Source organism: Cynocephalus volans, chromosome 2, assembly GCF_027409185.1.
Source record: "Cynocephalus volans isolate mCynVol1 chromosome 2, mCynVol1.pri, whole genome shotgun sequence".
Classification (NCBI taxonomy): domain Eukaryota; kingdom Metazoa; phylum Chordata; class Mammalia; order Dermoptera; family Cynocephalidae; genus Cynocephalus; species Cynocephalus volans.
In genome coordinates this window covers 165,243,115-165,266,729 of record NC_084461.1, presented here as the reverse complement: position 1 = coordinate 165,266,729, position 23,615 = coordinate 165,243,115, and the positions used below count along the sequence as shown (strand labels likewise).

General features: G+C 52.1%; 1 protein-coding gene across 1 annotated transcript in view; it reads right to left on the bottom strand.

The window, feature by feature from the left end:
• Positions 1–23,615, bottom strand: part of XKR6 (XK related 6) — a 284,705-nt gene that overhangs the window by 159,734 nt on the left and 101,356 nt on the right. The gene's annotated exons all lie outside the window — the stretch shown is intronic.

Genomic DNA, 23,615 nt, shown 5'->3' with positions numbered 1-23,615 from the left:
GCATCTGCTGGGCAGAGAACACCTCCTGCCCTTACCCCGATCCACTCCCATGCTTCTGTCCCCATCTGTCACCCCAGGCTGCTCCTCTTCAACCGGGCAGTTCTCCCACTGCTCATGCTCAGCCCAAACTTGGTGTCCCAAATTATGGCTAACTCAGAAGAGCACTGCCAGCCCTTCCATGCTGGGCTCCCCTCTCCTCCAGCAGAAGGGTTAAAACCACTGCCACAGTCTTTGCCACCAAGCGCAGGACCCCAGTAAAGGAAACAGCCCTCAGGCTCCTTCTTCAAGGGGTAACGGGCAGAGGCCCCATCTTTGATGAAGCAAGTTCATTCTACAACCCAACAGGATGGCTGAGCAGAGGACACTGGGAGGGGCCTGGGCCTGCCCAGGGCCCCTGCTCTGCCTGAAGCAGATGCAGCAGCCTCCTGGCCCGTCTCCCACCAGAGGAACCCAGCGCTCCCCTCTTCCCCAGGAACCCTGGCTGGAGCCGGTGTTGACACACCACAGGGCCCTACAGGCTCAGGTCGATGGCTACTCCACAATCTGTCCCCTTCCCCATGTCCTCTGATGGCTCTCATGATGGGCCACCTACCAGCCATACCCCAACCCCCAAGTGCTGCCTTCCCAGCTCAAAGCTGAACGTAGGGGACCACCCAAAGTGCCATCCGCTCACTGACATTTCCCAAAGAGTGTCCGGGACAGAACCGATAAGCAAACAAGATGAAGAGTGTGGGTAGCGTTCTGGGGTCAAGGCCTCCACACTGCAGCACCTCCCAGAGTCTTTAATACACTAATGTGCCCTTGAACTTCCAGGAAGGGGATGTAGCTTATGGTGTGTGCAAACTTACAGGCAAGCCACCTTCGTGACACTAGAGTTCCCAGGAACACATTGTGGGAGAACACGGCTGAGTCAACCTGGGAGTTCTAACCCTTCAGAGGCCCCAATGTCAGCCTGAGGACGAGTGGGGCAGGTGAGGCCAGCTCATGACTTCCACCTCTGCAGGCATTTCCCAGCGGGGCTTCCTGAGAGGCTCTTCTGTCCCTGGTCCCACAGTGTCAGCTTCCTGCTGCTGGGTGCTGGTGTCCGGGTGAGGCAGACAAGGAAGATGGGGAAAGGAGACCCGGCAGAGGGCTGGAGCCAGGACCCTCAATCTGGGTTCTCCATGCCTGCACTTACTCATGCACTCACCCGGCAGAATGTGAATGTCATTCATCTGTGCCTCCCAAATCCCCACCCAGAGATTTAGGTAAACTATGGAGGCTGGGTTTGTACCAGTGCACTTAATTGGAAAAAAATTCCCTCAATGAATCTAAAGAAATGTTTTCACTAGATCTCACATGTCTGGGCAGTAACCAGAAAGCTGAGGCTTCAGGACCTCTTCATGGGTGGGCTGAGAAGATTGAGAGGGGCAGGTTGGGGATGGAGGGTGGTGATGGAGGTTAAGAGGCAGGACAGAACACCAGGCAGCGAGGGAGCAGGCTGTTCTACAGCTGGTCCCTCCTAGAACACGCAGCCACTCACTTCTGGATCCCAAAGGGGTAAACACAGCAGGAGGTCAAGTGAGGAAAAAGGACATGACAGTGCCTGGCCATCACGGAGCACACGACAGGTTACAGAAGACTCTAACACAGGAGTCCAAGCCTCAGAACGTCCTCATACAGCGGGCAAAACAGGAAGAGCACCCCATTTTATGCGAAACAAATCAATAATCAGGGGCTTGCCCAAGATCTCCCAGCTTAGTGGCAAACGAGGACCAAGAGGAAGCCTTCTGCCTTTCTGTCCTCATTCCCCCGGACAAACTCTCTGGACTGCGGGTACCGGGAGGACAAGAACCTCCAAGCAATGAATGAGCGAGCCAACAGACTTGTGGTGGGTGCCATGCCAAGCAGCCCCACGGTCACCAGCACACAGGGCGCGGCTGTGGTGAGGAGCCCAGCACTGGCTTTGGTGACACAGAGAGCGGCTGTCTCTTTCCATAAGTTCATCTCCCTTGCTGGAGCAGGAGCCTGGGAAAGCGGCATTTTTTAGCGGGTACTCGCGTCCATACTGTCAAAGTGGAACCCGTGGGACAGTGAAGCAAGATGGTCTCAGCCCTCAGAGGGCAGGCCTGGTGTCCTCCCACGTGCGTATGCAACTCAGGAGTTAGGGCCCAGGAGGCACCGAAGAAATACTAATGAAGACCAGGATAGCAACTGTTATGGGCTGATTCGTGTCTCCCCAATTCCTGTGTTGACGTCCTAACCCCCAGTACCTTAGAATGTCGCTGTATGTGGAGACAGGTCTTTAAAGAGGTGCTTAAGGTAAAATGAGGTCACTAGAGTGGGTCCTAATCCAATAGGACAGGTGTCCTTATAAAAAGAGGAGATTAGGACACGGACAGGCACAGAGAGACGACCACATGAGGACACAGGGAGAAGACAGCATCTACAAGCCAAGGACAGGGGCCTCAGGAGACACCAGCCCTGCCACACTTCCAGCCTCCAGGACTGTGAGAGAATGAGCATTTGATGTTGAAGCCACCTGGTCTGTGGTGCTTGTTGTGTCAGCCCGAGATGACTAAGACAAGGCCCAAGGCAAGTCTGGGACGCAGAAGGGAGTGAGAGGCAGCCCCACACCTCTCCACCGAGTGGTGACCCAATGAAGGTCCCCCCTGTTGCCGGCACAGGCATTCTCCCGTCCTATCCTGACGTGCGTCCACTGGCTATGGGCATCATGCCAAGAGAATCAGACCACATGCTCCACTGTCCCCTCCATCCAAAAGCTTAAAACCACGTGGAAGAATAAGATAAAAACACATTGCCAAAATGAATTCAGAGAAAACAAGCCTTTAATACGATGTGCCCAAAGGCCAGTTGGTGAGTTAATTGTTAGAAGCCAGAACATGTTTCCCTAGGGGCAGAGAGTTCTCTGTGGTGGCTATGTCTCCGGCTATCCCTGACACCCAGTCAGCCGACATCAGTGATGATGAATGACCTTTGCATCCAGCACCACCCTCTCACGCAGCACTCCCCCCACACACATGTTCCAGTAATGCCCCCCAGACAGGTGGCAGGACTGTTCTCAGAAGGCACATTCCATGAGGGGGCGTGGAGGCCTAGATGGAGGTTAGGGGCCTTGCCCCAGGACATGTGTCTGGCACTGGCAGAGCCGAGAGCACCCAGGCCTCACACTGAGTGGAGCCCAGCCCAGCTCCCCACTCTGCACCTGGGACTATGGGTGGAAAACACGTGGGCCACACCTGCCAGGCAACCACACGTGTGGGGGTGGGGGTGGAAGCTGGCGGTCAAAGGCCAGGATGGCTCTGGTCAGAATGTCTGATCGTGCCAAGGGGCTGTCTGCTACATGCTAAAAGAACCTATGAGTAGTGCATTCCAAAATTAGGGCCCTGTCAGTATTTTCCTGAGAAAGGTCATTGCTACGGGTCAAACATGTCCCTCAAACATTCATGTGTTGGAAACTTGACCCCCATTGTAACAGTGTTAAGAAGGCAGGAAATCCAGTTATGGTATTTGAAAGGTGGGGCCTTTGAGAGGTGATTAGATTGTGGGGACCACGCCCTAGTGAATGGATTAATCCATTCATGGAATAGTGGGTTGATGGGAGGTCATGGACATGGTTCTGATGGCTTCATAGGGAGAGTGAGTGAGAAGGTTAGTTCTCTTGCTCAGCCATTCTCACCATGTGACTCTCTGGTCACCATAGGACCTTGTAGAGAGTTCCCACCCAGAAGAAGGCCTTCACCAAAAGCACCCCCTGGACTGTGGACTTCTCAGCGTCCAAAACTGTAAGAAATCAGTTTAATTTCTGTAAAAATTACCCAGTTTCAGGTATTCTGTTATGAGCAACAGGAACACACCAGTCCAGGAGTCTTGTGGGACTCGTGCACCCTTGCGTGAGTTGAGCACCAGGATCCCTCCTGGTGAATCATAATTACCAGCTGTAACGAACTCTAAAGACCATGTTTAAACAGACACTAGCTGAGTGTCACCTGCGTGCTTGGTATTGCATTAGGTCTTCGAGGCTAGGTGGTTATTTCAAAGACCTCACAGTCAAGCATAGGGGGAGACCTGTATACGAAGGACTGTCACAGAAGGCAGAGTGAGACGTGCCCAGGTTTGGCAACCATCCTGGGACAATGCCCCAAACTTACACACTCTGGTAATAACATTCCCTGTTCATCTGAAACAGCCCAGATTTAGTTTTTTGCTGTAACACACATACCGATCAATACCGAAGATGAATTAAACTGATGAAAATCAATTCCAAACCCAGCTTTTCTTTTCAGACCAAAAATTTTCATCAGTAATAGACAATTAAAAGATGCCACTGAGTTCTGATAGTTACGTAGCACATAGTTCAATCACAGGTTGTGAGAACAGGTTAAGCAGCCAAAAGCCTCGCCAAGATACTGTTCCACTGGCCTCCGGCAGACAGAGACCATGCCGAACACGGAGTTCCAGAATAAAGCCAGTGTCCTTGAGGTGGGCTGTCCAATCCAGGTGGCCACCAGTGAGCAGCGCCCAGACACGTGACCCAGGCTCCACTGCCACTTAGTGGGCTGGGAGTCCAGGCAGTAGGTTCCAGAACGCCGCCAGGTAACAGGCCAGACACAGAACATGCAGTGGTCTGTGTGGCTGGTTTGAAGAAGAGAATTAGAAAAACAAGTGTAGAAACACAGATTTGGGTGAAGCCACAGAAGACTAGGAACTGTAGGCTCTTAGCCACTGAAGGCTTTTGAGCAGGAAAGTAATACTCTTCAAAGCAGCATCTTTGGGCCTATTCTCGGAACACCAAGAAGCCTGGATATTTTTTCAAACGTCCTACCTCTGAGGCACGTGGCTCCCCCATGGGGCTGCTCTGTCAATCCAGCAGGAGCAGAGAAGGAGCCACGCACAGAGCTGCAGATGCTTTGCTCGGGTGGCCTCCGCAGCACATGTCCTCTCCCCCTCCTTGGGTAACCCGCATCTCGGGAGCCCTATGTGCCCCATGCCCATGGTAATTCTGACGATGTGGCAGCAAGATCCTGCCCACAGCACTGCCCAGCCATGCCCGGAGCTGGCGAGGCTCTGGCCTCATGACCCACTCACTTGTTCATTCATCCAGTCAGTCACTGCCTGGCACTGGCCTCGTACCCAACACTGCCAGATGTGGGGACAAGAGAGAAATGCAGGTGACTATTGGATCACAGGTCCTGCCCATGAGAGTGTGTCTGGACGGGGAGACCTGTATCCCACCACAAACATCCTCTGAGCCCTCGATAGGTGCCGGAGCTATTCCAGGCACTGGGGCCACCATCCCTGCCCCAGAAGTTCACAGTCCAGGGCAGAGATGGAGAGATGGCAAAGTGGAGAGATGGCAAAGTGGAGAGATGGCAAAGTGGTGAGCACTACAAGGGGGTTGGCCCGGGGTCCTTCAGGGCTTGGGCCCCCCATGAGAGGTGGCAGAGTGGGGCTGTAGGCCGGGCCCCAGTGAGGGGACAAAGAATGACTTTCTAACCACTGGAGCACCTGCAGGTGGCTGCCTTCGGGAGCATGATAGGAACACACCATGCTGAGACACAGGAGGAGTGAGGAGAGTAGCAGAGCACTGGGAAAACTCTCCAGGGCCACAGGAACCACCATGGCATTGCCAGAGGCAGCGGGCCAGCCTGGGCTCAGAGTAGAGCCCGGGCACAGGAGAGGCTCCTGCTGGTCCACGGGACCGGGCTGGTGGCACCATCCCTGGAAGCCGAGGCATGGAGGAGGAGGGAGGGCAGAGGTTCCCCTAGGGGGTGGGAGCGTAGGAGTCCTGCTAAGGCTTTACTCTGAGGAGAAAATGGTGGGTCCACCTTTGAGCTCGGGTCCCCTGGTTAGAAATTTTGAGTCAGGTTCATCTCACTTGATCCTATTAAGGAAGTAAATAGAGACTGTGTGATGGTTAACCTTGTATGTCACTTGACTGGGCTAAGGGCACCCAGATAGCTGGTAAAATGTTATTTCTGCATGTGTCTGTGACGGTGTTTCCCAAAGAGACTAGCATCTGAATCAGTGGACTAAAGCAGATCCACCCTCACCAGGTAGTGTCATCCCATCCATTGAGGACCCTAATAGAAACAAAAGGCAGAGGAAGGACAGATTCCCTTCCTCTGAGCTGAGACCTCCATCTTCTTCTGCCACTGGACATTGGCACTACTGGGTCTCAAGCCTTCAGACTTGAACTGGGACTTATCCATAGGCTTCCCTGGTCCTCAGGCCTTCAGACTTAGACTCAATTATACCACCAGCTTTCCTGCATCTCCAGCTTGCAAAGGCAGATTGTGGAACTTCTCGGCCTCCACAATTACATGAGCCAGTTCCTGCAATAAATATTCTCATACATATATGGAGAAGCCTGACTAATTCCCTGGACACAGACAAGGAACCTGGGCTCAAGTGTGCCCTTCAGGCAGACCCTTTTACTAGTGTCCAGTCAGTTTCCTCTTGTTCCAAACAAAGTTCCTCCCGGGGTTGGGGGTCAGGGAACTTGTTCCCAGCAGCACCCAGTATGTGCTTGATTCCTCCTGGAGAAAGCTGGCTCTTCCCGGTCAAGGGAGATGGTGGGGAAAGACTATGGTGACCCCACGTGAGATATTTCACAGCACACGTCCACCCTCGGTCACACGTGATCCTCACACCAACGTGGGAGGAGGGCAGAGTAGCTGTTACTGTTTCCAGGTGATCAGTCTTAAAAGTGACTTGATTCTCAGCAGGTGTCTGCACATCTGTGTTCACAGCAGCACATTCACAGCAGCCCACACGTGGCGGCCACCCAAATGTCCGTCCATGGATGGGCGGATTTACAGAATGTGATCTGTGCATACATTGGAACATCATTCAGCCTCAACAAGGAAGGACATTGTGACATCTGCTATGACATTGATGTCCCTGGAGGACACTGTGCTCCGTGAAGTAAGCCAGTCACAAAAGGACAAACACTGTGATTCCACTTATACAAGCTACGTAGAGTCATTAAGTTCATAGAGACAGCAAATAGAAGGGTGGGTGGGTGCCAGGGGCTGGGGGTGGGAGAGTGGGAGGTGCTGTTTAATGGGGGCAGAGTTTCACTTTGGAAGGATGGAGAGATCTGGAGATGGACGGTGGTGATGGCTGCACAACGGTGTGAAAAGTACTTCATGCCACTGACCTGAACACTTAAAATGGTTAAGATGGTAAATTCTACATTATGTGTATTTTACCACAATTAAATTTTTTAAACATTTTTCAGTGATTCAACCTAGATCTCCTCACTGTCAGGTCACTGGCCTACCCTCTACACCCTCAGCTGAGCCACGGGACCCCGTGGGATGCTGCAAAGCGTGCAGAGTGCAGTCCGGCCAGGGACTGGGTGGAGTCTCACCAGCTGTGTGACTTTGGCCTCCTCCATTTCTCTGAGCTTCAACTTTCTAACCTATAAATTGAGGCTAATACACAGCAATGACTGTGAAGTGTCCAGCACAGGGTGGGCACCCAGTGAAAGCACAGGGGGTCGTAAGTAGGGGTCCAGCTAAGTCCAGCCAGAACCCGGGCCTCGGCCAGTGTGGACATTTGTGTAACATGCCCAGTGCTGCCCGGCAGCCTCTGGGCCCATGGGTGGGTGGGCAGAGTGTCCTCGTGCTGTCTCCTTGAATCCCAGCCACTGGGACAGAAAAGCCCAACCTTTATAAGAACCAGTCTGAGTCCCTTGTCCGTTCAGAGTGGAAAACTGTCTCCAGCTGCCAGGAAGCCCAGACAACACCATGCAGTGGCTTTGGGGTCCAGGTGGTTTCAGCTCAACCTCTTTATCCTGTGTGGCCCTGGACAAGCCCCTTCATTTCTTCAAGCACCACCCAGGAAGTGTGGGGACTCAGGGTCCCTCCCGGGGTTGGATGGGGCCCTGGGCTTCCAAGGCCTGCACCCCAAAGGGCTCAGTAAGGTCACCTCCTTACATGTGGTCCCAAGCATGTTGGGAGGGGCTGCGGGTCTCTGGGATCAGTTGGTCTCCATCTGCACTGCACTGCAAGAGAAGGGAGTAGGAGGAAGCTGGTGGCTCGGGGTGATGGGTGAGGGCCTGACACTCCACTGTGTGCCAGGCAGGGGACTTTGGGGCACAGACTGTAAATCTCCAGGAGGAGATGACCTCATGTCCCAGTCCTCCTTCAGTCACCTTTGGATGAAGCAGCTAGAACAGCTAAGGGAGGACCCTGTGCCTCTGTTTCCCTCCACCTCCCTCTGTAAGTAGAACCCCTCCCCCATCTCTCTGGGAAGAGCCCCTCCTGGTCCCATCTTCTCTGCTCTGAGAATGCATCTGGGCACAGATTCTGGTCCCCATGGCAACGGCTGCAACTGTGTCAGCACGGATGGAGTCTGCAGCTGCTACAGTGACAGGACAGGGAACTTCTCGCATGCGCCTCGGCACCAGGACCCCGGGGACCCACAGGAGACATGCAGAGCCTGGGACCAGCCACATGGTGTTATCCTGCCCTGGCCACCGAGCGGGAGGGCAGGTGAGGTCCTGGGTGGGCAGAAATGACAGGCCTGACCCTGCAGCAGAAGGGCCTCAGCACTGACCTTGCATCTTGACCCCAAGCCCCCTCAGATAGCCATCCTGTTAAAGCTGTCTGGGGAAACACATTCTGCAACCTCTTTTGGTACCTTCCTCTAGGATTTATTGAGTCTCCCTGAGTCTACTGGAAAGACAGAACTATTTTTAAATTTTCATCTGGAAGAATAAAGTAGGGAAGGAATTCCAGAGGGAAAGGAGAACACGCTCACTGAATCTCTCCTGCGTGCCCTGACATGATCGGCACCTTGAGCCTATGGACTGTTGTTTCACAGAAGAGGAAATGAGGCCCAGAGAGCTCCAGCCGCCTGCCCAAGGCCACACAGCTTTTAAATACTGGTGCTGGAGCCAAGCCCCGGTTCGGTTCCCTGCTACCCCCCCATGCTGCTGACCCCAGACCAGGGAAGGTGACTTCCTATCTACCAGGCGCCCTGAGTTGCTGGTGAAACCTTTGAGTTCTAAGGAGGGGAAAGTCTAGGGAAGGGAGCACAAGGAGCCTCAACCAGAGGTACGATGGGGGTGGCCTGAACATCATGACCCCCATTCTGTGGGTCACAGCAGTATAGAGCACATGATAGAGTCCAACCCCAGGATAGGGCGAAGGCTGGCCTCGATGGCAATCCAGGAAGAGACCAGCTGCTGGCCTTAAGAGCCCACATGGAGGCTCTTGGCATGCACAGAACAGTGGGAGGGGATCTGTCTCAGATCCGTGGGATCACAGAATAGACATCCAGCCCCCAAGGCAAGCAGACCCTCTGGAGAGGACTGGAAGCCTGGTCCCCTGAGCAGTCTCTTCCAACCAACTCAGGCTGACGGCCAGACACGCCGCTGCCGGCCAAGGCAAAGGACGCTCTGGAGTAGGGGAGAGGAAGCAAGACAGGAGAAACAGGATACTCCAGCCCCCTGCAGCCCGAACTCTGCTCCTTCAGGAGCAGAAAGCTGGACATAAGGACACAGTACAGATTTCTAGCCACTTGCTCCGGGGAGAAAACACCTCCATGAGCAGGAGGTGCCCACGTGCACGCTCTATGAGCGTCTTGCTTGTCTGCGGTGGAAAAAGGAGGTCTGTATGTCAGTAGCGGGGAAGGGGAGACGACCTAAGTGGGTATCAATCAATAGGAAATTAAAAACGAATACATATGGGTGCATTATGGTATATCAAACAATAGAATAAATGCACCTTTTAAAAATAATAAAGCAGCTCTCTATTTCTGACTTGAGAAATGTCCACAGTGAATAAAGCAAGTTGCAGAACATAATGTATACTATTCTCCCATTTTTGCAAACTAAACTCTGTGTATCTGCGCATGAGTTTGACTAAGCATCCATATAAAATAATCTGGAGTTTACACCTCACCAATTGTCAGCAGCCGTCACCTCTGGAAGGGCAAGGGGGGACTAAGTCAGGAACAGAAATAAGGAGGAAAGGAGAGAATACTGGTCTACTTTACACAGTCTTCAAATTTTCTTACAAAGACAAGGTAACATTGTTGCAATTTTTAAAAAGGTAAAAATTAAATAATAACAAAAAGGTCTCTAGAGAACGCCCCTAAAGGGGAGTGCACATTTGAGATCAGTGTTCTTCACAAGTGAAAAATACACTATTTCTGCAGAGACCTCAAAAAGCAAGAAAAAAAATGCCCAATTGCAATTTTCAAATTGACATATTTTTTGTACTTTCCCTTATTAGAAAACCCTGGGTTTCATCATCTTAGTCCCTATAATCAGATAGCTTCCAAGCAAACTAACAAAAAGAGATCTCTTCTCACACAATTTGTTCAAGCTACAGCATATGCCAAATCAGAGACTTGTCTTTTTATAAGAAAAGACAGGTTTTAGGAGGAAGGGTGAGGAAGGAGAGAAAGAGAGATCATTACACGTCAGAAGAGCTATCTTCTGCAATTCTGCTGACCTGATTACTGGGCTCATTTTAGCAATTTAACTATTTATCTATTTCTCATTCTCCAAACAGCAGAATGTAATAATCAAAACTTTGAAGGTGTAAAGTCAACACTTGCTACTGGTTTGAGTCTGTCTCCAGCTCGTCATCATGGTGACATCATGGTGACAGGCCGGGCAGCCCCCCTCCAGCTGGCCTTCAGAGACATCTGTGTGGCCAGTTCTCTCCAGGCAGTAAGCCAAAAAACCTCTGCTCAGCATAGGCTTGTGCCAGGAAATAATTTAGGGGAGGAAGCAGACAGCCCCTGCCCATAAAAAGTATATAACCAAGTTGGAAAGAGAAGACCCCCAGAGAGGATGAGACAATGCCAGAGAGGACCTGTGTCTGGCCTCTCAGTGGTCTGCACAAGCCTCTCTGGGCACTGTTGCACATTTGAGTTGCCCACCGCTTTGGAATGGAGGATGGAGCTATCATTCCCATTGTACACATGAGGAAACTGGGGGTGATAGCACAAGATATATATGTAACATAACAAAATGTGCAGCACATATCCACAGTAAACAATCACGAAGAAAACTCAGTGGTCTGTAGTTATTTGGAACAAATCCTTCCACTTGCAAAACTTCCAGTGAAGGTCAAACCATTTACTTTAGACAACAACAGCATCCTGTTCTTCCAGGGGAGCGGGACAGGCAGTCCCCTGCTTCCCAGGCTATCTGCCTCAAAATGGCACATTTTTTTTTTTCAGAGATGACCGGTAAGGGGATCTTAACCCTTGACTTGGTGTTGTCAGCACCACGCTCTCCCAAGTGAGCTAACCAGCCATCCCTATATAGGGATCTGAACCCATGGCCTTGATGTTATCAGCACCACACTCTACCAAGTGAGCCATGGGCCAGCCCCCCAAATGGCACAGTTTTGATGAAAAGAAGTCCAAATTCTAAGAAAAGTAAGGATTTTTGAGAAAAGCATTAAAATCCTCTCTGAAAACAGCTGCTCCCACAGAAAACTGGAAGGTGCCAGAGAAACCCAGAAGACGGACTTCACCTCTAGCATGACCCAGTGTCTGAATGCATTAATCACTCAAATGGAGCAAGTCTATCCCTGCAGGGGCCGAATTACAGTCATCTGTGATCCAGTGTCAAATAGGTTATCCCTTGATTAAGGTCTTGGCATGGAGGAGAATTTTATTGAAATGATTTCCATTATCTACACAGCAGTTCATCACAAATAAATCTGGCCCAGTGTATTTCAAATATGATTTGATCACACATCAAAATGTGGGCATTTAACTCATTTTAATCGAGAAATTAAATACACCTGCCTCACTTCCTCTCCTGAGCTGTTCCATCTTGGGAAATCCACACTCCAGCAGGTCAGACAATTCCTCAGTGGCAACTTCACTCAGCCTGGATTCTCTCTCCTTCTCCCCCAGATCCCGCCCCGAGCTCCGACCATTGGGTAGAAAGGGAAACTTACAATTAAAGTTGTAAACAAGAATAATCTCTGTCAGCTGAATGGAGAGAGAAGTTTCAGTGTACAGTGATTAGCAGGGGTCTTATTCTGCAATAGTTCGCTGGAAATCGGTGTAAGTTCCCAGCTTTCCCCAGTGTCACGGGGGCTACTCCCTCATTGCCTGCATCAAAGGTGACAAAAGCAGATGGCCCTTGTCCTTCATGGCAGGATGGGGTTCCAGTGGGCCAGAGAGGAAGTGGCCAGCTCACTGTGCAGCTGGAGGGTGCTATGGTCTGCCTGCCTTCTCTTCTGAGACCTGGAGGGGATTTGTGGCCAAGGGCCCAGGTGGAGAGTAGCCTCAGGCTGGGGCAGTTTAGGCTTTGTGGGCAGAGACAGCTCCTCCACTGTCAGAACTGCTGCTGTCTGCCCAGGAGTGGTGACCCAGGGGACAGAAATCAAAGGAGACGGTGTCTGCTCTGCGCATAGAAAAGTTGGTCCACTCCTGCAGGCAGGGGCATCCATGAAGCCCAGCTCCATTCTGTAAGACCTTGCTCACAGCTGGGAGTCTGGAACATCCCTCAAAGTCAGCACAGAGTTTAAGAAATAATGTGCAAGCACTTTGTACCCTGCTCCAAACGCAGGAGCAAGTTGGTCGCTGTCAGAAGGGGCTTCACTAAGACAGCTGGTGAGCCTCAAAATCTGAGCTGAAATGATGGGGGCTTCAACCTGCAACCTGGGAGAAGGTCAGAGAAGTGTCCTGTATTCCAAGAGTGGTCCCAAAGCCAGCTTTCCACCCTTGGGACCCCAGCTTGCCTCAGTTCCTCTTCATTGGGACATGGCCGAGGTTTGATAAATCCCACACCTTTGGGTTTCTTTAACACTTTCCAGAAGGGGGGATTGGGTGTTGTTGCTACTCTGACAACTCAGAGTTTAAGAATTGAAGACCAGCTGAAGAGCCAGAAAAGTGGAGTCCCTGAGCGGCCTTCAGCATCCACACAATACACTGAGTATTTACAGCTTCCACACCAGAAAGTGGGAGCCCTGGGTGAGGCTCTCCCCTGTCCCGCCTCCTGGCCCTTCCTGCAAAAGACTGGGCAGACCCTGGTGTGCTTTAGGATCCTCCTGCTCTTGGGTTTCAAATCTTTTGAGTCTCCCTGGAGCCTGGGGGATTGCTGCTGCAGAACTGGGCCACACACGAGACCTCCCTCTCTGAGTCGGGGTGGCCAGTGGCAGCCCAGCCACCGCAAAGAGCCCTGGGTTTCCTTCGGGCTCCTCCACTGTCCGCGCCACGTGGAGCTTGGTGCGCCCCGTGAGAGTGCTCCCTCCCCACCCCATCTTCATGTAGAGTGGCCTGCAGAGCGATGTCCTCCCACGTCCCACAAAAGCTCTGGGATGCACAGTCCAAACGAACATTGGTAGGGAGCCCCCATTGTGAAATGTACCCACTCCTCTTTTATTCCGACGTACACTGTGGGACCTGACAGGCAGCAGCACCCTCATTCGGGATCATGCTTAATTTAAGTATTTTATTGCACTCCTGGTTGGGCTATTCCCCAGCCTGGGTCAAAACCCTACCTGTCAACCCAGCATGGGGCTGCGTTTCCCCTGGGGGTGTTTCAAGGAGGAGAGAGGACAAGGTAGCAGAAGAAAGGAGAAAAGAAGAAGTAGGAGAGAAGGCCACACGCATAAAGATGGTCATTCCAGAATGCTACGGGGGGCTTCCAGAAGTTCATGGAAGGATTCAGATTACCTTTTAATACCATTTTCCATGAACTTTTGGAAGTGCCCTCGTACGCAAAAGTAAAAAATGTGAAAGGAACCTCAGTGCCCACCAAGAACGGAAGGCTTAGTATCAGGGAGCTCTGCCGGCTGTCACAGACGCAGTTACGAAAAACGTTCATATAGTTTAAATTTGTACAAGGAAATGCATAAATGATAAATAAATATCATCTCCCTAGCTCTTGAGATAGGGAGATTACAAATTTGGTTTTTTTTAAACTCTTTTAATACTAAATTATTTTTATAAGACATAACATTGAAAGAAAAAAATAAGAAATCTGGAGGGAAAGGGATCCTAAATAGGGATCTCCACGTCCTGGCTTCTCAACCTGTCTCTGCCCCATATCACCTTGAGTATGACCCTCCAGCCTCAGTTTCCATGACGGAACACTAAGTTGCACAGTGTAACTGCCTGATCATCTTGCAGATCTGACTTCCCACAGTTTTGTCAATCTACAAACAGCGCTTTCTGACCTAATCAGATGGTGGCTTTGACCACTGCTTTTACCAAACCAAGGGAGCTGGAGATCTGGTCAGAAGCATCTGTGTACGCTGCTCTCAGTGGTTAGAACTATTCGCACGCACGTCTTCGCTGTGCTGGACCTCCTGGGCACAAACAGAAGCTCCTGTACTGCTCCGAGGCTGGATCACTCAGCATTTCCCAGAACTGAGATATGATTTATACTATCATTTTAAATAAACCTCTCCTGTGTCTAAGAATCGCACTATTTACCATAGAGTATATCCAAATTTTGGAAGAAAAAATATTTATTCAGAAAGTGCTTCATATTTACATAGCACCTAAGGCTAATGAAACATCTCATCTGATCTTAATGACAAGATTAAGGTGTAAATTTAGAGCTCCACCCACCAGCCTGGTGTATTTCTTATTCAGTCCAAGTCTGTTTGAAATAGTTACCAGACTTCACCAGCTTTCAGAGTTAATGTGTAGGATCTATTTTTTCCCTTCTGCAAAGAGGCACTTGCCAGTAACACTGTAACTGTTTCCTGACACTGGGATCAGGTCCTCTGCAACTTCAGGGGAAAGGAGAGAACGCTAAGTGCACGCTATGTCTTCCCCATGCACACCTGCAATGGGTCAGCTCCTAAGAAAATAGTGACTTACTCCCAGGAAAAGGTACCTGCGGAGTAACAGGATCTGAGGAATAGTCTTCATCCATTCGCCTGAGAAGGCGAACCCCACCTTCTTAGCCTCAAAAGTGAGCCATGGAAGGGCTGTCCACCTGCACCGCTGTCCGCCCCCAGTTCATCCTCCGCCTCGGCTGGCCCCCTCGGCTGCGGTCCTCACGCTGGTCTGGGGCTGTTTGGGGCTGGGGCCATGTCCTCCTCGTCACTATAGCCCTGCCAACAGGCAAGGTGCTTTCTCTCTTTCAACAGGTGTTCCTGGCAGGCCTGCTCCCAAGGAGCCCCCAGCCCCCAGCAGGGGACCTGGCCCACACACAGTGCTGAGCGTGTCAGATGTGAAAGGGGTGTGTGTTTGTGTGAGTGTGTGAGTTTGTGTGTGTGTGTGACATGATGATGATGGCACTGGTCCTCATACCAATCCCATTCATCTGGGAAGAGCTAGTTCTCATTTCATAGATAAGATCATCAAAATGACCAATAAAGGATATTGGTCGGGGCAGGGCATTGGGGAATGGACAGGATGGATGATGGGGGTGCCAAAGTGGGAGATCACCCGGGACGGCACCCAGGAAAGGCCAGGCTCCCAGTCCCCTTTCCTTTCTGCCCAGCCCTGCTCAGCCATGGGATCAAGCTGGCATCAGGCAGGTCACCCACAGACCTCTCCTTGGAAGAGTCTCAACCTCCAGCTGCCAGTGTGGACCAAAGAACAGTCACAGCCTCCATCCCGCCAGTCTTTCCTGCCTCTTTCACAGCTCAAAAGCATCACTTGCAGGGGAAGGCTTGTTTGGAGTAAGTTGACTTAGCCCCCAGCCTTGCATTCCTCCACTGCCCTAGCTCAGCTGCCAAAGGTCTCTCTCACTCCTTCCATGGGCAGGCGTTGTGCAAATCCAAGAGACTGGTATTTCCCAAAGTGGGGTCCACAGAGGCTCTACCTCACATCACTCATGGTGCTGCAAAGTTGCGGATTTCAGCACCCCAGCCCAAACCTATTGGGTCAAATATCTGCAGGTGGGATCCAGGAATATGCATTTTTGCAAACTCCCCCCGGTGATTATTATGCTCCCTAGAGTCTGAGAACCACTAACCTAAACCCTCTGTTTCTTAGTCGAAGGACTCAAGTCTCCTCTTTTGTAGGTGGCCTGCATGTCCTGGAGATGCTCTCCCAGCACTGCCAGCTGCCCATGGTCCCTCAAGAGAAGCATTAGGATTGGAAGTCAAAAGAAAGAAATATTTTTTAAAAAAACAAGTAGAATTCATGTCTCTGATCCAGGCTTTCACCAATGCACTGACTCACTAGTTTAGGAATGGTTGCTCAGATACAAATTAGTTATGTGAAAAAGAAAATCAGACCAGAGGTTAGCGCAGAGATTGAACTTGGCTGACCTGCATGATATTCCAGAAGTCTAAAGGCTAGTGAGATCCAGCCCAAAGCCCTGGCTGCAGATGTGCCCAGCACACAGTAGGAGCTCAAGAATGATGGGTGCTCTTGTTGCTGCTATGTGCAGATGGCAGCCCTCAGCAGAGGTGGGCTCTACTTGTGGAGGGGCTTTCCAGAACCGCATCTTGTCATTTCATTATCATAGTCACTGAAAAGGACCCTAGTGGGATAAATACACTATACCCTGCCCAGCCCACATTAAGGCAACCCTAGACTGACAAATCTACAATGTCAGAGAGGATAAATGGCCATAAGTCGAGCTGCACACACTAGAAAGAGATGCAGCGAGGTTAAGTGACTTACCTCAGCTACAAAGTAAATCTCCAGCAGAGGCAGGGATACAATCCAGGTCCCCAGTGTCCTACTCTGACAGTATCTCTTTTCTAGATCCCGCTGCCTCTTCAGTGAAAGGGGAGACTTCAGATAAAAAGTAAGCACAGTAGCTTGGTCTGGTGCTAACACAGGCAGTGCGTGGCTGCCGCCAGCATCCTCTGAAAAGATTTAACACTAGAAATGTCTGAAACAGCAGAGGCCTCAGCGGTCACCTGCCCCATCCTGTCCTACAGGGAAGGGTCCTGCCTTCCTCAGGGATCTCCAGGAAGTGGCTCCACGGCCTGTCTCTGGAAAGCTCAGGCTGCCTCCCCAGACACCTGTCTTTGATCTGGGCTGCCATGTGGGCAAGAGGAATCCAGTCACCCCAAGCCCCCCTGAACATCACCTCCTGCTTTGCCCTCACCCTGCTCTGTCTCAGGGTCTAAGACCTGGTGCATTCTAGAAGTCTTTCCCTAGAGCTCTCCACTTTTCCTCCTACCCAATCCTGTAACACCGTGGCCTGTGACTTCAGTGTTGGAACACTGCTAAATCCACCCCTTGCGGCGTCTCACAGCAGCCCTGGCCGCCACTGTTGGTTAGTGCCTGCACCCCATTCCTCCCCTTCCTCCTGCTAACAGAGCTCAGATTGTAGTGATTTACCCCCTTGGGGAAGGTGACAGATCTCCAGCCCAGGGTAATTTCTAATTAGCCTACAACCGTCTCAGCAACCCCGTTCCTCTTGCCAGGGGGTGACTTTAGCACAGCCTGGTGGAGAGGTCCGGCTGGTGAGACGAGGTGGAAGCCCACTGGGGGGCTTATGGAAAAGGTTTTCTCCTTCTCTAAGAGACACAGGAGCAGAACCCCTCTCCTTCCCCTGGGCGTGACCATAGATTAAGATGGCATCAGGAGGTGAAAGCCGTCTTGCTCCCACAGAGGGGCAGCCTAACATCCTGAGGACTGCAGAGTGGAGAGACAGAAGGAGCTTGGGTCTCGGATGTCATCTTTGAGCTACCGAGTCCTCGAGTCACTTTACCCAGTGACTTCTTGTCAAGGGACATGACCCATTTTCCTTATTATCTAGCTGCTGTGAAGTGTGCTTTCTTTCTATACGTCAGCCCGAAGCGTCCCAGCTGGGGGCAATCTTTCTTTTCAACACAGTCTTAGCATTTACTTAATGAGACAATATAACCAGCACCAATTTCCAAACTACACATCACATCAATGTATTGCACGTTAGTATAAATGTTTAGCATTTTAGAAATTCTTCTTCAGTGACCGGGGTGTAAATTGAACTCCCTTGATTTCTAAAACATAAATCTATGGCAGAGCTTTTACCCTAGATCGAGATAAACGGTCCCCTGGTAAATGGAAAGAGTCTCGCGATGTTTAATGACTCAGGGAAGGGGATGACCGTGAAGTGCCGCTTATTCATCCGCACAAGCCAGCAGGCTCCTCAGGACAGGGAAGGGGTGTGCAGTAACCACGGGCCACCTTCCTCTTATTGCGATTGCTTCAATTCAGGAAGACACAAACCACTATTGCATGAGGTTGGATGGTCCGGAGGTCACATCACGACTTCAAAACAAGAGAAATACAACAGTTAATAGTGCTGCCTTCGGCAGGCGGCACAGGTGGGGCGCAGGCAAAGCCGAGCACGGAGCTTGCCTGTGACTTCCCCGCTCCTCGGTGCCTGGTAACGGAGGAGAACGGAAACCGACTCTCCTCTCTAACCGAAGAATGTGCGACCTAGGACGGAGTCCCTAGACCAGAAGGTGCAGCTCGGGTTTGCAGGATGGGAGTGGAGGGGTGGTGACTGTCACAGTAGCCCTCCCGGAACCACGGGAGGCCATGGGAGGACGCTGTTTCTCCACAGAGCTCTGTGTGGCTTCTGAACGCCTGCGCCACCTGCCACCCGGCCCACACGGGCAGCTCAGCACACACGGCTCTGTGCTGAAGTTTGAAACCCCCACATCTCGTCTTCCTTTCCAGATTGTACGCGTTTGAGGGCATAGGCCAGAGCTTATATTTCTTTGTATCCCAGGTCACACCTGGGGAAGGTCTGTATGATAGACATAACAGTAAGTAAGTGACAACGGACCAATGCTGCGTTTGTGAGCCATACGGAAGGGGTGGCTATTTCACTAGAGGGTAGAATATACCAGCACCTGGTCACAGCAGGCTCTTGGCAAATATCAGCAACAAGCGACGTCACTGGGTGTTCGGGTGAGGATGGCCAATTCAACCACCTACTAGTGGAGGAAAACGTAAGGGGCCTAGACCGTCCCTTCTGTGGTAAAGATCAGATTATGACGTCAGTCTCCAGGTCTTTCTGGTGATGGTTTAGCTGGCAGGCACTAATTAGTGTAACTGTGATCCGGGAAAATAGAGCTAATGACTTTAGATCTGAGGTTTAGTAGCTGCCTAACCCCAAGAAAGTCAGCAGGTCCACTTGAGAGCAGAGGATGCCACCCAAGGGGTCCACCAGAAGCTTCTCTCTCTGGGCTTCTGGAGCTCCCAGAGAGCAGAGGCAGAGTCGCCACCAGGCACCCGAATCACACGCACCTCTAGGGAAGAAATGAAGTAGCCAAGGACTCTGGGGCATATCGGGGCCAGGATCTGTGACCCGCCCCATGAGCTGGATGGCTGAGGTCTGGGTCCAGTTTGCTGGGAGGAAGGTTCAGAAGACTGTTTGGTCCACATAGTTTCCTAGAGGGCTTTGCACGAAACCTCCGCAGCCTGAGAGGTGGTCTTCCCACTGGAGGGACGAGACATTTAGTTTAAGGGGGAGAGCGACCTCTAGGTGTAGGAGGGCCACGTACAAGGAGGGGACCAGGACACACTGTGGAGCCAGATGACCAGGACACAAGTCTCATCTGCCACCTCCTATAGCCTTTGCCTCTCACCCTCAGCATGTAACAAAGCACCTTCCAAGAACATCAGTGTCCAGGTGTTTACCCAGGTAAACCACGCCTACTGTACAGGCAGTTTGCAAGAGTCAAAGGAGATGACTGGGTACATGCTTGTTAAACCCTCAGGCACTCAGCAAAGGTAAGTTAACTAAATTTAGGGCCCACCTTCCCATTTTTCTTTCCAAGAGGATAGATTGGTTTCAGGGATCCCTACGATTCAAGTCTAGCCTGCTCTAATGGCAGGACAGCCTCCCAAAGGAACCCGATCTTTACCCAGGCCTTTATGCTATTTTCTTGTCTTGCTTAGGGGTTTTGCTTGTCTTAGGCTTCATGTGTTCATTCATTTACCACACAGACACCTGTTGAGCCTTCTGTGCTGCAGGCTGCTTCCTGTGGAGAATCCGAGACCTGGGAGAGGCACACATTGGCAGCACAGCCATCCAGTGAAGAGTGATGGGGCTGGGCCCCTGAGCAGTGGGTGAGCCTGTGGCCCAGGAGAGGGTGCGGAGCGGGGGGCCCTGAGAAGATGGCTCCAGCCTGGACGGCGTCCGCCCTGCAAGGAAATGCCACCAGCCACGGGACCACCTGACCTCTGTACAGTGAGGGAGACTCTAACTCCTATCCCAGACCAGCATCTCCATGGGTTTTCCCTTGGCCTACCTCCGTGACTCACTCACATTCCCTCAACAGACACTGTACCAGTGGAGAGCTGCTCTCTGGGTCCCAGCACGCTAGGGACACCGTGGGAAACGAGCTGTGCACCGCCCCATGGGAGGACGAGGCACATCTGGCTGGAGGGGTCAGGAAGGCCTCCTGGAGGAAGCTATGCCCAGCTGCAAGAGGAATGGGGGTCTGCCCAGGGAAGAGGGCACAGGGCTGCCCAACCCTACCCAAAAGTGCCAAGAAATGGCAGCATGTGGCTGCATGAGAAGTTCAAGCGGTGGCATTTATGGTGCAGAGCCTAGAGCTGCACATGCACCTGATCACTATCAGCAAGAGAAGTCTCTGTGTCTCCAGATCAGGGGCCCAGGGGCACCCCAGGTGGCTTCTTCTGTCCTCCATCATGGAAGAAGGTCAGCGTGTATTGTTCAGATCTGAACACCAGCCTTGGACAAGCTCTCAGACACGAACGCTGAGGGCCAGCAGCTCCTTAGTGGAAGAGCGAAGACCACCCCCAACACCTCATGCTCCCAGGCACAGTCCTGTCCCTCTTCACAAGGCTCCACACTCAGGCGCAACATAGGACACACAGGCAACAGTCACGAGGCTCCTTGCATTATGACGGTGTAAAAGCAACGTCACCCTTTCGTCATCCAAATAGTGCCGGACGTGAACTTTCCACATTCAGCACACCAGTCTGCATTTTATAGAAGGCAACCATCTTTTATCAATCAGATTTATATGTTTTTTTCTTTTGCTTTGAAATTAGAGTGATCCTTTCTGTGTCAAGATCTCAGTCAGGAGGACAGAATCCCTGCATAAATTCAAAGGCCCTGTCTGGTATTTCTCCACGCGCTGCCACCACCCCATGTCCACGTTCAGATGGACCTCCCGGTGCGGGGAGGCAGAGCGGCAGGGGCAGCCATTCCCCAATCTCCAGCTCCAGTGACGTCAAGGGCTCCTCAAAAACACTGTCCCTGCACCGCCCAGTACCACTACCACAGCTCGGGAGAGACACAGTGACAATTGCTGCCATTTGCTGACCGTCCACGGCCCCCGCTCTGTGCTAGGCCATCTTATACATCGTCTCCACCATCTCCATGACTCTGTGACATGAAGAACCTGAGACTCATAGAAGTCAGCCTACCTGGAGTTCTACCGATAACATGGGGAGAACTGGATCCACAGCCGGCCTTGCCTGTCGTGAACGGCTGTGCCTTTCCCAGGATGGAACTGAAGGGGCTGGCACCGGTCCAGGTGTTTTACCTGTTTACTACTGAGTCCTTCGATGTTCTCAGAGGGACTGCCGTCAGGCCCACTCTACCAAGAAGTCGGGGTTCAAGCAATGCCCCCTCCATGGAGGAGGCAGGTGGGCTCCCTTTCACCCTGGAGACTGGCATAAGAGAGAACACGCCTGATGCTGCAGGCTGCAGTACAACCCAGTGACCATCAACCCACCAGAGCAACTTAGAGAAATAAGACACAGAACCCAGACCCTCGGGGAGGGAGCACGGGAAACACAGACTGCACCTGTCAGTTTTTGTGCTACGCACAGGGCTGGTGTTCAGTCTGAAACAACTCTCCTCCCCTGCCACCCTGCTCCTGCCTCAGGACCCCGGAACAAATCCCAGGCCAGCAACTCCCAGGTTCTCCTGGCTGGCAGGGGCCCCAGTCTGCAGTGACAGCCACTCGGAACTTGAGGGGCCTGTGCCTCCCAGGTCCTTCAGAGGCTTGACTGTCACTCCCACCTGGATGGTCCTTCCATTCAGTCAACTGCAGCTATGACCTCTCCAGCAACTAGCTCCCACCCCTAACTCACGCTGTCCAGGAGTCCATAACCTACATTCAGCTTTTACACCCGTTGTGCTCACAATCGTGGCCTTTAGAAAACATTGCTCGTGAAAAGTGCACCTACTGTTCATGTTCACGTTCCTCAGACAGCCAGCACTAGGGAACTGGACTCTTTTTAGAATCCAGGCCACCATTCTCCCCACCTGAAGACCTCTCTGTTGGGTGAAACTGTGAATCGGACACTGGGGGTCCTGGAGCAGACAGGGATGTGCGGTCAGGGTACAGGAGCAAGGTGGGCAGAAAGGGAAACCAAGGAAGAAAGGGTGCCCGGCCAGGAGAGGGCCGGCCACGGAGAGGGGGCTCAGTGGGGAGGCCCACAGCAGGCCCGAGGCCGGGGCCGGGCACACTGCACACAACCCACACACAGACCAGCCCACTCCTGGGCGGTGCGAAGCACACATCAGCCCTTAAATTCCAACCATGAAGCTGGCTGTGCTTTGTGATTACCCAAGAAGAGGGGCTGTGCCGTGCAAGGGAAGAGACTGCGGTGGTCTCGGAGGAGCTAGATTACCCTTCAGGACATGCCGCCGAACACCGCTCCAGCTCGTCTTGGCAGGTGGTCGCTGGACCCCGCTGGCTGGGGCCAAGCTGGCACCAGCTCAATTACCAACTCACATTTTCCTCCGCAGCCAAGAAAGCGGGCACACCACACTTAAGCCAAAGAGAAGGATGGAGTAAGCCAACTCATTTTGTCTTCTTTTCTAGGCAGTGTCATGTCATTCAACTTGGTGACCTCAGGACTTCCTCAAGGTTTGTAATCCCCACTGGGTTTTTATGGCCATCCTGCAGCCAACTCCCTACCTTTGGCAGAGCAATCTTGGCAGGAGGTGGCGGCTGTGGCTCACCCTGGAAGTGGAGAGCTCCAGACCCTCCTTCTTTGTTCTGTTTCCAGCACACAACTGGGGGGAAGGGACACACAACCTCACCTCAGCCAATTAGCGGTGCTGCCCAGGACATGGGATGCCCAGAGGTTCCAGGGTCACACCTGTAATACACACTAGCTCGTTCCTGCTGAAGGGACTTTGTCCTGACTCCTGCAGCTTCCCCCTGGGCATCAGATCCCCAGTCCAATCTGCATGTTGCCCCCAAATTCCCCCTGCACCTTCAAGCTCATTCTTTCCATCCCTTCCCCGCATCCAGACAGCCACCATCAAGTCTGTTATTTGCCACCCAGGAGGCTGGCTGATAGACACCATTCACGGTGACCTTACAGGAATACAACCAGCATTCTTATGGTCAGAACTCTAACAGAGCCTGACTCAGAAGAAGCTGCGACAGACTCACCAACCCAAAGGATTGGAATCCGCCGGCAGACCACGAACCTTTTAAGCAAGATTTGGGTCTTCCAGGAATGCTCTGTGAGCCCCACTCCTGGGGAGGGCCCAACCTGCCCACGGCGATCAGACAGTCTGTGGACATCTCATCTCACATGTAAAGGTCATCGTCAATGAGAGACAGTGAGTCCCCATCGCTAGAGATGCTCAAGCAGAAGCAGAAGGCAGAGTAGAGACTCCTGTCCTGGAAAGAGGGAAGCTACACGTAGACCCTGTCCAAACCAGTTTTCAAACAGCCTGTCTGGGTGAGGAAGACCATTAAAACAAACGACCC